Source organism: Typopeltis vanoorti, chromosome 19 (assembly GCF_054136105.1).
Source record: "Typopeltis vanoorti isolate ZY-2024b chromosome 19, IOZ_Tvanoo_1.0, whole genome shotgun sequence".
In the NCBI taxonomy this organism is placed as follows: domain Eukaryota; kingdom Metazoa; phylum Arthropoda; class Arachnida; order Uropygi; family Thelyphonidae; genus Typopeltis; species Typopeltis vanoorti.
The window spans coordinates 53,728,506-53,740,786 of record NC_143567.1 but is presented as its reverse complement, the minus strand read 5'-3'; the positions used below and the strand labels follow the sequence as shown (position 1 = coordinate 53,740,786).

The following is a 12,281-nucleotide window of genomic DNA, read 5'->3' as shown; positions in this document are numbered from 1 at the left end:
CAAGAGGAACATTTTATTTCAGTTTGAAACCATTTCAAACCTTGCTTAAGGGACAATTCTCGATACCGATGTGTTCTGTACTAGGAGATTGATAGTCTGCAGTTGCTCTGATGAGAAATACCCTTGGAAGTAGAAAAGAAAGTCTTGTTCTCTACATACTCGTATTGAAGCAGCCATTAAGCACCTCCATTAACTGAAATAAGCATGCTATGTACTTATTGTATATATGTAAATAGTTCGTCCGAATGTGCATAGATGCTTTTGAGAAAATAAAATATTTGACGTAGCGCAATTGGAAGAACGATGGTATCGTGCACCCTTCAATTAGAAAAGGCCTAAGTTCGATTCTCGTCGTGACGGGAGGAATCTTTATATGGACTTTTTCAATTGAAGGTGAGTTAGCCGATCTCATACGGAGGTAGCAGGGTTTTTTTCCTCCCGGAACTCTGGTTTTTCATCCCGCATACAAACAAGTCGGCCCTTCAGAACACACGCAATTTACAGACAAAAAATACTAGCTGTGGTGGTGATGGTTGTGGACAGTAGATGGCGTTGGTAATGGTTGGTAATAGAGGTTCTGTGTAGTAGTGGAGACGGAGGGTTGTACAGTAGGTGTCCTCTCGCGATGAGTCTTCGGACTCCTTGGAGGTATCACGAATAATAATAATAATAATAATAATAATTATTATTATTTAAAAAAAAATCCTTCTTGGCAGGCGATTTTAACTGTAAGGAAAAGTGAGATGGATAATTATTATTTTATTTATTTATTTATCTATTTTTTTCGGTGAAATGAGGCGCAAGATTAAATTTTGAATACCATACACTACTTTTTGGTATCTATCCATGAGCCATTCTCTTATCCACATCACCAGTTTAATATCCATCCCCATTTGTTCTAATTTGTGCAACAGTATTCCAAGGGATATCCTGACAAAAGCCTTAACAAAATCCCACAGTATCACTGTGTAGCCATTCCCCTTGTCCAATTCAGTTATCACTCCATTATAAAAAGTTAATAAATTACTAAGGCAAGACACACCTTGAACAAAACCATGTTTTCCCCGTTAGAGTATCATATTCTTATCCACCCATTCTCGAATTCTGTATTAACCAACATTTCCAATACTTTTACCACCACTCCCGAGAGCGATTGATCTGTAATTTTCTACTGCGGTCTTAGAGCCTTCTTTATGCAAAGGAACTATTTTACCTTCCTTGCACTCCCTATGGACCTTACCAGAGCTCAGACGTAAGTTAGACAGCCAAGTAAGAAACACTGACAATTCCTTTGCACATTCGAGTTTGGATGGAATATCCGAGCTGATATTCCATCCAAACCTACAGCAGTATTTGCATTTAAATTCTGCAATATCCTAAATACCTCTGATTCATTAACTTCAATTCTCATATCAGTTATTGCTACATAAGAGACAGAAATATCCTCACTCGGATAATACACTTTTGTAAAGTAGTCACTCAGTAACTCTACTATTACATCTGACTCAATCATCTTGCTACCATCAGCTTCTACTAAAGTTATCCTTCCAAAGTCATTCTTCCTTTTACTTGCCACGTAGCAAAAGAATTGTTTGTAGCTTAAAGCAGTTTAAAAGTAATGGAATAAGCAGAATAAGTACTTGTTGACAGTGGCGGATTAAGGATAGTTGGGGCCCTAGGCAAATTATATTTGGGGCCCCTCCCGAAAATAATAATAATAATAAAATATAAAAGTTAGGTGACAAATACAGGGTGTTCGGGATAAATTTGACAGTTTCGTAAGGAAAAAGAAAATCTTCTTTGTATCTATTAAATTTAATGAATTGACAAAAAAACATTACAGGCAGAGTTAATTACAATACTATCAACAAGATTTACTCAAAATAACCACCATTAGCATCGATCACGGCTTCAATTCTGCTTTTGAACTTCTGGATTTTTCTGCCTGTTAAAGGGTTAAAGGATGATAAATAATAAAACTTTTTATTTTTCACCTTTTTTATTCAGTTTTTTTTTACTTGCACTACACTCAAACAATGAAAACACGAAAAGTCACACTAAAAAGTTATTTTTGAAACAAACACCTCACTCGTACACGATTCAATAACAAATGAAGTTAAGGAGCAACCAGGCGAAACTTCCTATCTCAGCAATGCAATCAGTTTTCGTGACCTCAAAGCTGTCAACAGCGCCGTGCGCTGACATTGGTAATGCGGTTTAATTTAAAGCGTAGATAGCGCGCGCTGTTCAAAATACAAAACACGAAGCTTGTCAACTAGCGCCCACATTGGTATTGCGGCATTATTTAAAGCATAGATAGTATGTGCTGTTAAAAATACATATTAAAACGTAATAATTGTTTTGAAAAAATTTTCGCTTAAAATAATCAAGATTTTTATGATGTTTACTGAAAAAACATTAATCTATTTTAAAACACTATAGGAAAATGTCTTGGCTTGGGGGTTCCCCAAAGCTTGAGGCCCCTAGGCATGTGCCTCATTGCCTTAATGGGCAATCCGACACTGCTTGTTGAACAGTTCAGTGGTACACCATTCCTCTTCAACCCAGAAATCTCAAAAGACACGAGAACTGATTTGCGATCAATTGTCGGTGATTTATTCTCCTTTGTGTCAACATCGAACTCGTTCCAGATGCCCTTTAGTAGCACATTAGCAATATATGAGTAAGGTTGCTGCTTACTGACGTTGCTTAACTGACGTTTTCGCCGTAACTAGACAATCCATATGTATTATCCTTTATCTTAGAACTATGAGCACCGTGTGAAGAACAATCAACAGGTGATGCAAGAGAATATCCACCAAATGCCAAGGCACCAAGCTTGATGTCAGTTATATCCTGTGTAATATTGCATAATGCAGATGCCTTGGATGGAATAGACAAATGAACCAGAGATTATGCATCATCACTAGAACCTGGTAAACTGAGGAAAGACTGTGTGTTAAATAATCCGCCATTAGTAGAAAAGGATAAGTGAGTGGTGACTGGAGCTAACATAGGACCAAGACAAGAGGCCTCATGGATATCGGAACTATGTCGGTTACTGCGAATTGCACCCTCTTAAATTCGGATTACCACACAGTAGTGACACATCAACTATCGCTGTTTCTCTGTATGGAATGAATTCTGAGATATAGTATAATGCTCACTTGATTGAGGAATATGATTTTGTGGATGAGTAAGTGCTGATAACATTGCTTAAATTCACTACCATCCGACCTTACTTCCCTACTATATCTTCAAATAATGATGACACTGGATCTTTGATATCCGACAACTGGCTCTACCAAGAGTATCTTTTACTCAGTCCTCTCTTACCTGCAACAACATTCCTCTACTTGTGTATTTCTCAACACTAGTTGATAAATACTTAAGAGAATGCAAAGACTCTTAATCCTGTCGCACTACATCAGAAACACTCCAATGTTTGCCTATGACCTCAATTAAACCATTCACCATTAGACTCTCATCATCATCATGAACCATGGGCTCACTGCCTGTCGGTGTCTGATGCCGCCTTCACTATCTTCTTCCACCATTCCTTTTCCAGTGCACAGTTTGCAGTTTCTGTAAATCCATTTCCCACCAGTCTTTTATGTCATCTATCTATTCTATGTATGGTCCGCCTCTTCTGTTTACGCCATCCATAATACAAAACATTAATGTCTTTATCTTCCAGTCCTCACTCATTCAGCAGATGTGTCCAAATAATTGCAGCTTCTGTTTTATAATCTTCTGCATTAGATCCTCCTTTTGTTGTATCTTCCGAAAGAGCTCGTCATTCGTGATTTTCTGTACCCATCTTATTTTTAGATCTTCCTGTAACATGTTCTTTCAAATGCCGAAATTCTTTTTCTTGATTCCTTATTTATTGCCCACGTTTCTGATCCATACGGTACACGGCTAAAGATGTTTCCAGGCTGATCACTTTACTTTTCCTTTAGATTTGTTCTTCCCTTTGCAATCCTGATCTTTATTTCTTTTTTACAGTCCAAATCATATGTCATTTTATTTCCCAAATATGTGAATTGTTCTACATTTTCTATATCAATTCCATCCACTTGTATCTTTTGTTTCATGTTCTTCTCACCAAATACCATTGTCTTTGTTTTTTCCAAGTTCATAAGTCCAAATCTCTTCCAATCCTCATTTAACAGATTCAATGTTTTTTTTGTAGTTCTCTTTCGTCTTCTTCAATAATAACAAAATAATCTACAAATCTCAGATTGTTAATTCTTATCACGTGTACTGATATTCCTTTTACATCTTCCTTCATTTCATCCATTGCTCTTTTTAAATGTGGGATGAAAATGCTTGGTGATATTGAGTCCCTCTATCTTCTGTTTGTTCTAAACCATTTTCACAAATCATCACCTAAATTGCTGCAACTGTAGTCTGATAAACATCTTTTAATATAGCTATTCGTTTTTTTTTTTTTTTTATCAATTCCATAGGATTCCAGTACTGCTAATTTCACTTTCTGATCGATACTGTCAAATGTTCTGAAAATCAACAAAGCAAGTAGAGTTAGCCGATCTCAGACGGAGGTAGCAGGGTTTTTTCTCCCGGAAACTCGGGTTTTTCATCCCGCATACAGACAAAATCGGCCCTTCAGAACACACGCAATTTACAGACATAGAATGCCAGTTGTGGGTGGGCGGTAGATGGCATTGATTCGTAGTTCGGTGTAGTGGTTGAGACAGTTGTAGGTATCCTCCCGCGATGAGTCTTCGGATTCCTTGGAGGTGTCAGGAATAATAATAATAATAATAATAATAATAATAATAATAATAATAATAATATGTTTTTGTTTTTTTGCCTAGCTTTCTCTGCTAATAACCGTATTATCAAAACCTGTTGAATTGTAGTTCTATCCTTCCCAAATCCTGCTTGCTCGTCTGTAAAGTATGCTTTGCAATTATGTTCTCAATCCTTCTATCAATATAATCATCATACTACCAAGGTGACTTGTCAAAACAATAGTTCTATAATTTTTACATTCTCGTAGCTTATTTCCTTTCTTGTATAATGTCGCTAATATCGATTTCACTCACTCCTCTGGCATTTTCCCTTCTTTCCATACCATATTACATAGTTGGTGCATTTCTGTAACCATACTTTCACCACCATATTTAATCATTTCTCCAGTAATGTTATCGTTACCAGGACTCTTGTTGTGTTTAGTCGTCCTATTGCTTTTTATACCTCTCCTCTTAAAATGTCCATATCATGCTCATTACCTGGTGGTGATATCTGCTTCCATTCTTCAGTCAGTTTCCCAATGCTTAAATCTAGTTTTTCTTCATATAACTCACTACAGTATCTTGTCCACAGCTGTGCAATTTTTTCTTTATTCATCAATACTTTGCCTTTTTCATCATTAACTGTGGTCTGTTTTGGTTGCCACTTTCTATTAATGGTTCTGATCATTTTGTATACCTCTCTTGTTTTATGCTCTCCATAGTACTGTTCTATATACTTGCATTGGGCTTCTAACCATTTCATCTTATTCATTCTGACTGCTTTTTTCACCTCATTACACTTTCTTCTATATTGCTCTTCTATTTGTTCTGATGAATCCCTTCTTATCTTCAACATTCTCTTCTCTTTTCCTGAACTAACTTCAGTGTTTCTTGTCTAATCCACTTCTTGTTGATCTTTTCTTCTGGTACTGTTTCTTCAACTGCGTCTTCTATTGCCTTCATTACTCCTTTCACTCTTAGATTCGAATTTTTTTTTTCTTTGTCCATACTTTTAAGTTACTCTTATAACACTGTTCTGTACCTTCTTCCTATTTCTGCTTCACTTATTCTTGCTGTATCTCTTTTTCTGATGTTGGGGTTTATATTTTCTTATTAATTTCAACTTGATGTTTGCAATCAGTAAACTATGATCCGCATCTATATCCACTTCTTGAAAAGTTCGACACTATTGTACTGATATTATCCATCTTCTTTTAATCGTAATCATATCAATCATGTTCTTGGTTTTGATCACCGCGTCCATTTTCTACATTCCTTTTGCTGGAATCTTGTGTTACAGATCATCACCTCGTGGTCCGCAGCAAATTCTAACATTTTTTCACCTAGTTAATTTCTTTCTCCAAAACCATATTTTCACATGACGCTTTCCCAACCATTATTATCTATTCCAACTTTGGCATTCCATTCTTCTTCAATAATACATCTTGCTTTGGTATTGTTTCTGTCAGATCTTTGTAAAATAAGTCAATATCCTCATCTGTGCTGTCAGATGTTGGTGCATATATCTGGACTATTGATATATTAAATGGTTTTGCTTGAAATCTTGCTACTGTGATTCGTTAACTGACTGTTTTTGTATCCTACCAGTGCATCTCTAGCTCTTTTGTGTTAAGAAGGAAACCGACTCCTGCTTCGCGTCATGCCCTGACCATATGACTTCGAATCCATTTATCTCTCCCGATGATGTCCAAGTATATCATACCGATAGCTCATTTCCTCGAGAAGTAATTCTAGTTTTCATGCCACCCAAATTATCTGTATGCTCCATCTTCCTACTGATAATAGTTCTATTAGTTTCAGTTTCTGTTTCCTCTGCTTTTAAAAGTGTTGAAAGCTGTCCTCTGATACGTTAATTCCACCATTGTACATAAAGCTTACAATTGCTTTCGGATCAGCGGATGCCATATGCGTCAAAGTTACAATCGATTGTTAATAAGGATTTTCTAGAAATAAGCTAAAGAAGAACGAACTTGACAGAGGCAACACTATTTTATGAGCCTTTAGATTAAAGCCCTCACACAATAATGTTACATCCACCAGTTTCACAAAAAAAAATAATTGCGCAAATACTGCTAAAATATTCGGCTTATCATTAGCCCATTTCAAATAAATTTGCTAGGATTCCGTATTTTTAGCCTAAATTCAGCGAACTGTTTCCTCCAAAGTAATCTTCACAAAAGATACACATACTTGAATACTCGAATTCCCATAATCAACATTGATATAATTAGGCCTAGCAAAGCGATTATTTCGAATAGTATAAACAAGTACGAGTAAAATACAAGCAAAATAGTATAAACAAACTTTAAAATCACTCACGACTCAGGATAATGCTTGTGAAATTCACATGTAACCATTTTTAATAACCCGATAAAACCATTATTATGATCACCAAAATGTTGTGAGTACACAATTCCGTTTACAATCCTAAAATCTGAACACGATATTCAGGGGTGAACTGCACTTGTGACAAAAGCCAATAATTTTATCCGTTGCTCAACAACAAAGCTCAAGTATTCCTCTGCGTACAGAAATGTCTACTTGTATATGGGATATATATGACTTCTGCATTACTTCAACCTTGGTATCTCTCCCGGGCCTGGCTCCCACTGAAGAGACCTCAATAAAGGTCGAAACTGGTCTGGGTAGTGTCCAATTATGCATTGCATTATACACACGACTGAAAGGGGTGTGCTTCGCATTATGGGATGCATACTAAGGCAAGTGATATGAAGTCATTAGCCTCATATACAGTACAAGTACCTCATATATATATATATATATACCTTGCCAAAAATACCTTGCCAAATACCTAAAATGTTTTTCAGGAAAGTTACCATCCTTTATCAAGAACACTTCAGAATTTGTTACATACATCAAGGATATTACAGTTGATGAAAATGACATCATGGCTAGCTTGGACATAACTTCTTTGTTCACTAATGTCCCAACAGATGAAGTCCTAACATTACTCAAGGACAAGTTATCCAAAAAAATGTTAGCCTTGCTTACACATTGCATCAGGTCCGGTTACTTTAAATTTCAAGATAATATGTACAAACAAAATCATGGACTGGCTATGGGTAATCCTTTATCTTCTGTTCTCGCAAATATTTACTTAGAAGATTTTGAAACCAAGGCTATCTCTTTCTTTATTTTAACACCTAAAGTTTGGAAACGTTATGTGGATGATGTCTTCATTGTTTGGAGCCATGGACATGAATCCCTTATGGTTTTCCTCGAACATCTCAATAGCCGACATCAAAGTATTAAGTTTACTGCCGAGCTTGAAACGGATAATTCCTTGCCTTTTCTTGATGTCAAACTGACCCGTTCTTCTGGTAAACTCAAAATATCGATACATGGAAAAACACATGAGGGACATTAAAGACTGTCTATGTTGTTCATAATCTTTTAACCCTCAATGTTTAGTGTTTTTTCTTCTTTTATAATGTTCACCTAAGAAGGCTGTTACAGGCCGAAACTAGTAGTGTGTTTATATTAAAAACCTTTTTACTTAAATCTCGGTTCTAGTCATTTAATTCTTCATAAAACGATATATATATATATATATATATATATATATATATATATGTGATCATAATAATGGTTTAATCGGGTTATTAAAATATGAATAATTTTAAGAAAAATATAGTTGTAAAAATAGAAATGTGGCTGGAAACGCGTAAATAAACGCGTAACAATATCGAGATGTTCAATATTGTCAAATTAGATAATCATTATACATAAATGTTAATTTATTTTCCAGCCACATTTTTATTTTTACAACTATATTTTTCTTAAAATTATTCATATTTTAATAACCCGATTAAACCATTATTATGATCACATATATATATATATATATATATATATATATATCGTTTTATGAAGAATTAAATGACTAGAACCGAGATTTAAGTAAAAAAGGTTTTATTATGATCATACATATATATATATATATATATATATATGTGATCATAATAATGGTTTAATCGGGTTATTAAAATATGAATAATTTTAAGAAAAATATAGTTGTAAAAATAAAAATGTGGCTGGAAAATAAATTAACATTTATGTATAATGATTATCTAATTTGACAATATTGAACATCTCGATATTGTTACGCGTTTATGTATAAATATGTATGAGGAAATAATAAATAAAAAGCTAAGAGAATGAATGCGAGAGTGAAGATAAGCTGAGTGAATACGCATAAGCCATATGCATATTTACATATGAATACGCATATCGGTTTAGCCACTACCTTAATGATTAGTTAGTATGTTGATCATCTGATTTTTTCCCAGCATTAAGTTAGTCTGTCCCAAGACTGCGAAGTTCGTTTACTTCAGTGCTCTTGTTTTTATAATCACCTTGAAGACATTTGGTACTTTAGTTTCGTTTGTTTGGATTTACGCTGAAGCAACTCAGGCTATGAGGCCAGTGTTATTCGGTCTGTTAACTGCGTGTGTTCTAATGGTCGGTTTGCCTGTTGAAAAGCCCGAGTTTCAGGAAGGAAGACCCTCCCACATCAGTATGAGACCAACTAATCACCTTTATTCGCGTCCTAGACGAGATGGGAAGTCATTTATTCTATCATTTCAGATATAACTGAAGATATTCAAGAAATAATGATGGTAATTTTTAATAAAATTAACGATTTACATAAATAAGGAGTTTATAAGTGAGCGTAGTACAATGCTTACACTTATTAGAATGACTTTTGGGGTTGCATAGTATGTCTATAGTAATAAGCCCAAAACTAGACCGAATTTCGTAAATCGAGCCGTAAAGGTTTGATAAACCAAGAAATACCAGTCGATATTATTTGAATAAAATAAGTATCGCATACATCATGATAATTTTCAGAAAAAACAATGGACAAAAACTCAACTTATAAAATTTTTAAAACTGTATTGTATATAAAAAAATATTCGGTTGGCCTAAAATACCAACTACAGGAAGTTGGTGATTGTTGTCCTACGTTCAAGACTGTTTGATGATTTATTATTATTATTATTATTATTATTCCGTTTTTATTGGAAAAAACGGTTCGAAATTATAACTCCTCGCTGGTTTGATACAATTTAACGAAATTATAATGGATAATATCACTATTATACACTTATTTCCTTGACTGTTAAATACAATTTGATAAATGGCAATTTACGGTTCATAATAAATAAAAATAACATTAAAGTAAATTTCGAGTGTGTAATTTCCAAAATCCACTTAAGTCTTTGTAATAAACATCAACTTATTTTAAGCCTTCTTTTACTAAAAAAGTAAATAATTTCTCGCCGTTCTACCGACTTTCTTAACTTCTAGGGATTTGTACCAACTTGCGGTATGCCTATGCACGTCTTCCAAAGTGCGATTATTGCTGGTGGAGGGAAATATGAGATGACTGCGCAAGAATAATGCAAATTCACTACGTTACTTAGCAGAAATGACGAAAATTACAGATCAAATTCAAAGGTAATTTTTTCCCCTTTCTTTTGGTGGGGGGAGGAGGTTAACTTTGACGTCGAGCAGAAAATTTCAATTTAATATTCTTAGTAATTCTTGACCTAACGATTACCTTTGGTCAAGTATGGAGGAGTTTTGGAGAGTCCAAAGACTCATCGAGGGAGGGCATCTACTCAACAACTCTCTATTTTCACCACCCACAATCCACTAACTACAATGAACTACAACTACACCAACGCCCACTACTACCACTAGCATTTTCACAGACAATCACAAACGCTCAAGCCCACGGCGGGATTCGAACACGCAGCCTTTTGGCTGGCGAGCGGATACGCTAACCACTCGGCCTGGTTGGCCGAATGGTTATTAGCATCTCACTAATGTTATGTGTCAAAAAAAAAAAAAAAAAATGTCCAGCGAGATCATAAGTCGATAAAGTCTATCCAGTACACTAAAGGCTCAAAAAAAAAAAAAAAAAAAAAAAAAAAAAAAAAAAAAAAAAAAAAGTCAACATTCAAGGAAATTTTAAACGGATCATTTCCAACATACACTAGGTGTTTGCAATAAACAGCAACATATTTTGAACTATATCTTTGCCAATTTTACATATTTCAAATGACAGATGAGATTACTCTTACAATTTTAACTTTTTTTTTTTTAAAATTTTATTTGACACATGCAGTAATGTAGTTAACGATGGTATTAGAGCTCAATACCTAAAATACAAAATACAGTACACACTATCAAATTTAACTGACTAAATTTGCTCTGCGGGCTGCGATTTGCATCAGCGTTCCTGACAAACTAAAATGTACCTAAATATGATATCAAATAAAACCTTGACAAAAATCCTGAGTAATAAATATTATTAAGGAATTTAGTCACGTAGAAAAACAATGCTGGCTTTTAAAACTTACGAAATTGTGGGGAGCTCACGAGAGTCTGGCTATAAAGCATTTGCTTTACCCTATCTTTCAATAGTTTTAAAGGAAATCGAAGTCTTATGCTCTTTAATTTTATAATTAAATTTAGGTAAATACGCATTAAGGTAGCTATTTGTAAAAAAATCATTAAATGGTGACGCAACGCAATGAACTCTTGAAGAAAAAAAAAGAAACAGAAAGCATCTTCCTAAGATAGAGGGCGCGACTAAGTTTGTCGTTTGGTTACAGAAGTGCGGCATATTTTAGAATAGACAATATGTGGCAAACCCAAATGGAGTAGAAAAAAGATGGCGTCTCGCATAGTAGTCTCGCATGACGGTTGTTGTTGTGAAGAATGTTTTTTGATATCAGTGGTGATTAGTGAGTTTTAGATATTGTGAATCTGCTTTGTTTACAGAATAAAAGGTAAGAATTTAACTTTTGATACAATTTTCTGGCCCTAGCCCGTTCTATACGCCATCATACCTTTCCGAAATATATCTTAATATTTCGTACACAAGAATGGAGAATGTAAACGATATCAAGGACGCCATTCAACAGCTAAACAAAGATATGTCACTTGACATTCTCAAATTCATCCTTAAGAAATTTGATACAGACTACCCTGGCTGCTTGAATCTCTTTACTCAAGTAAATGACACTGAAGATGATGATTTAGACATAGAAGAGGACATTACACCTGTTCTACCTACAAAGTCTCCCCGACAGCTCGATTGTTCTCATGAGGAACAATCTAATAAAAGACGAAGAACATCGGGAGGTGAACTGGAAGATAATGTATCAACTCAACAAAATCAGATCTCCCAAGACAGAAAAGAAAAGGTCCCTCCAGTTATCCTTCGAGACAAAAACAAATGGACCTCAGTCTCAAGATCCCTAGGAGATCATAATATCAATTTTTCCTGGGCAAGAAATACGGAAGAGGGTGTAAAGATCCACCCTACCACTGTCACCGATTATCGCTTGATGACCAAATTGTTTGACAACTCCAAACTGCCCTTCCACACCTTTGCGCTAGCAAGCGAGAAGAACTTAAAGGTAGTTCTAAGAGGAGTGGCTGAAGGCATCTCAACTGATGAGATTA

At 35.0% G+C, this 12,281-nt stretch overlaps 2 protein-coding genes across 3 annotated transcripts in view; one reads left to right on the top strand and one right to left on the bottom strand.

Annotated features, from left to right (window-relative positions):
- The window catches only part of LOC150096124 (organic cation transporter protein-like), a 104,899-nt gene that overhangs the window by 55,583 nt on the left and 37,035 nt on the right, over nucleotides 1–12,281 (bottom strand). Inside the window, exon 1 of one of the 2 annotated variants that reach the window (XM_090408821.1) lies at nucleotides 11,171–11,335. The exons of the other annotated variant lie outside the window; for it this stretch is intronic. The gene's annotated coding sequence lies outside the window, so the exon portion shown is untranslated. Of the gene's footprint in view, nucleotides 1–11,170; nucleotides 11,336–12,281 lie in introns of those variants that run through there. 2 annotated transcript variants of the gene reach the window in all.
- Nucleotides 11,477–12,281, top strand: part of LOC150096122 (uncharacterized) — a 135,979-nt gene continuing 135,174 nt past the window's right edge. Inside the window, exon 1 of the mRNA XM_090408823.1 lies at nucleotides 11,477–11,602. The gene's annotated coding sequence lies outside the window, so the exon portion shown is untranslated. The remainder of the gene's footprint in view (nucleotides 11,603–12,281) is intronic.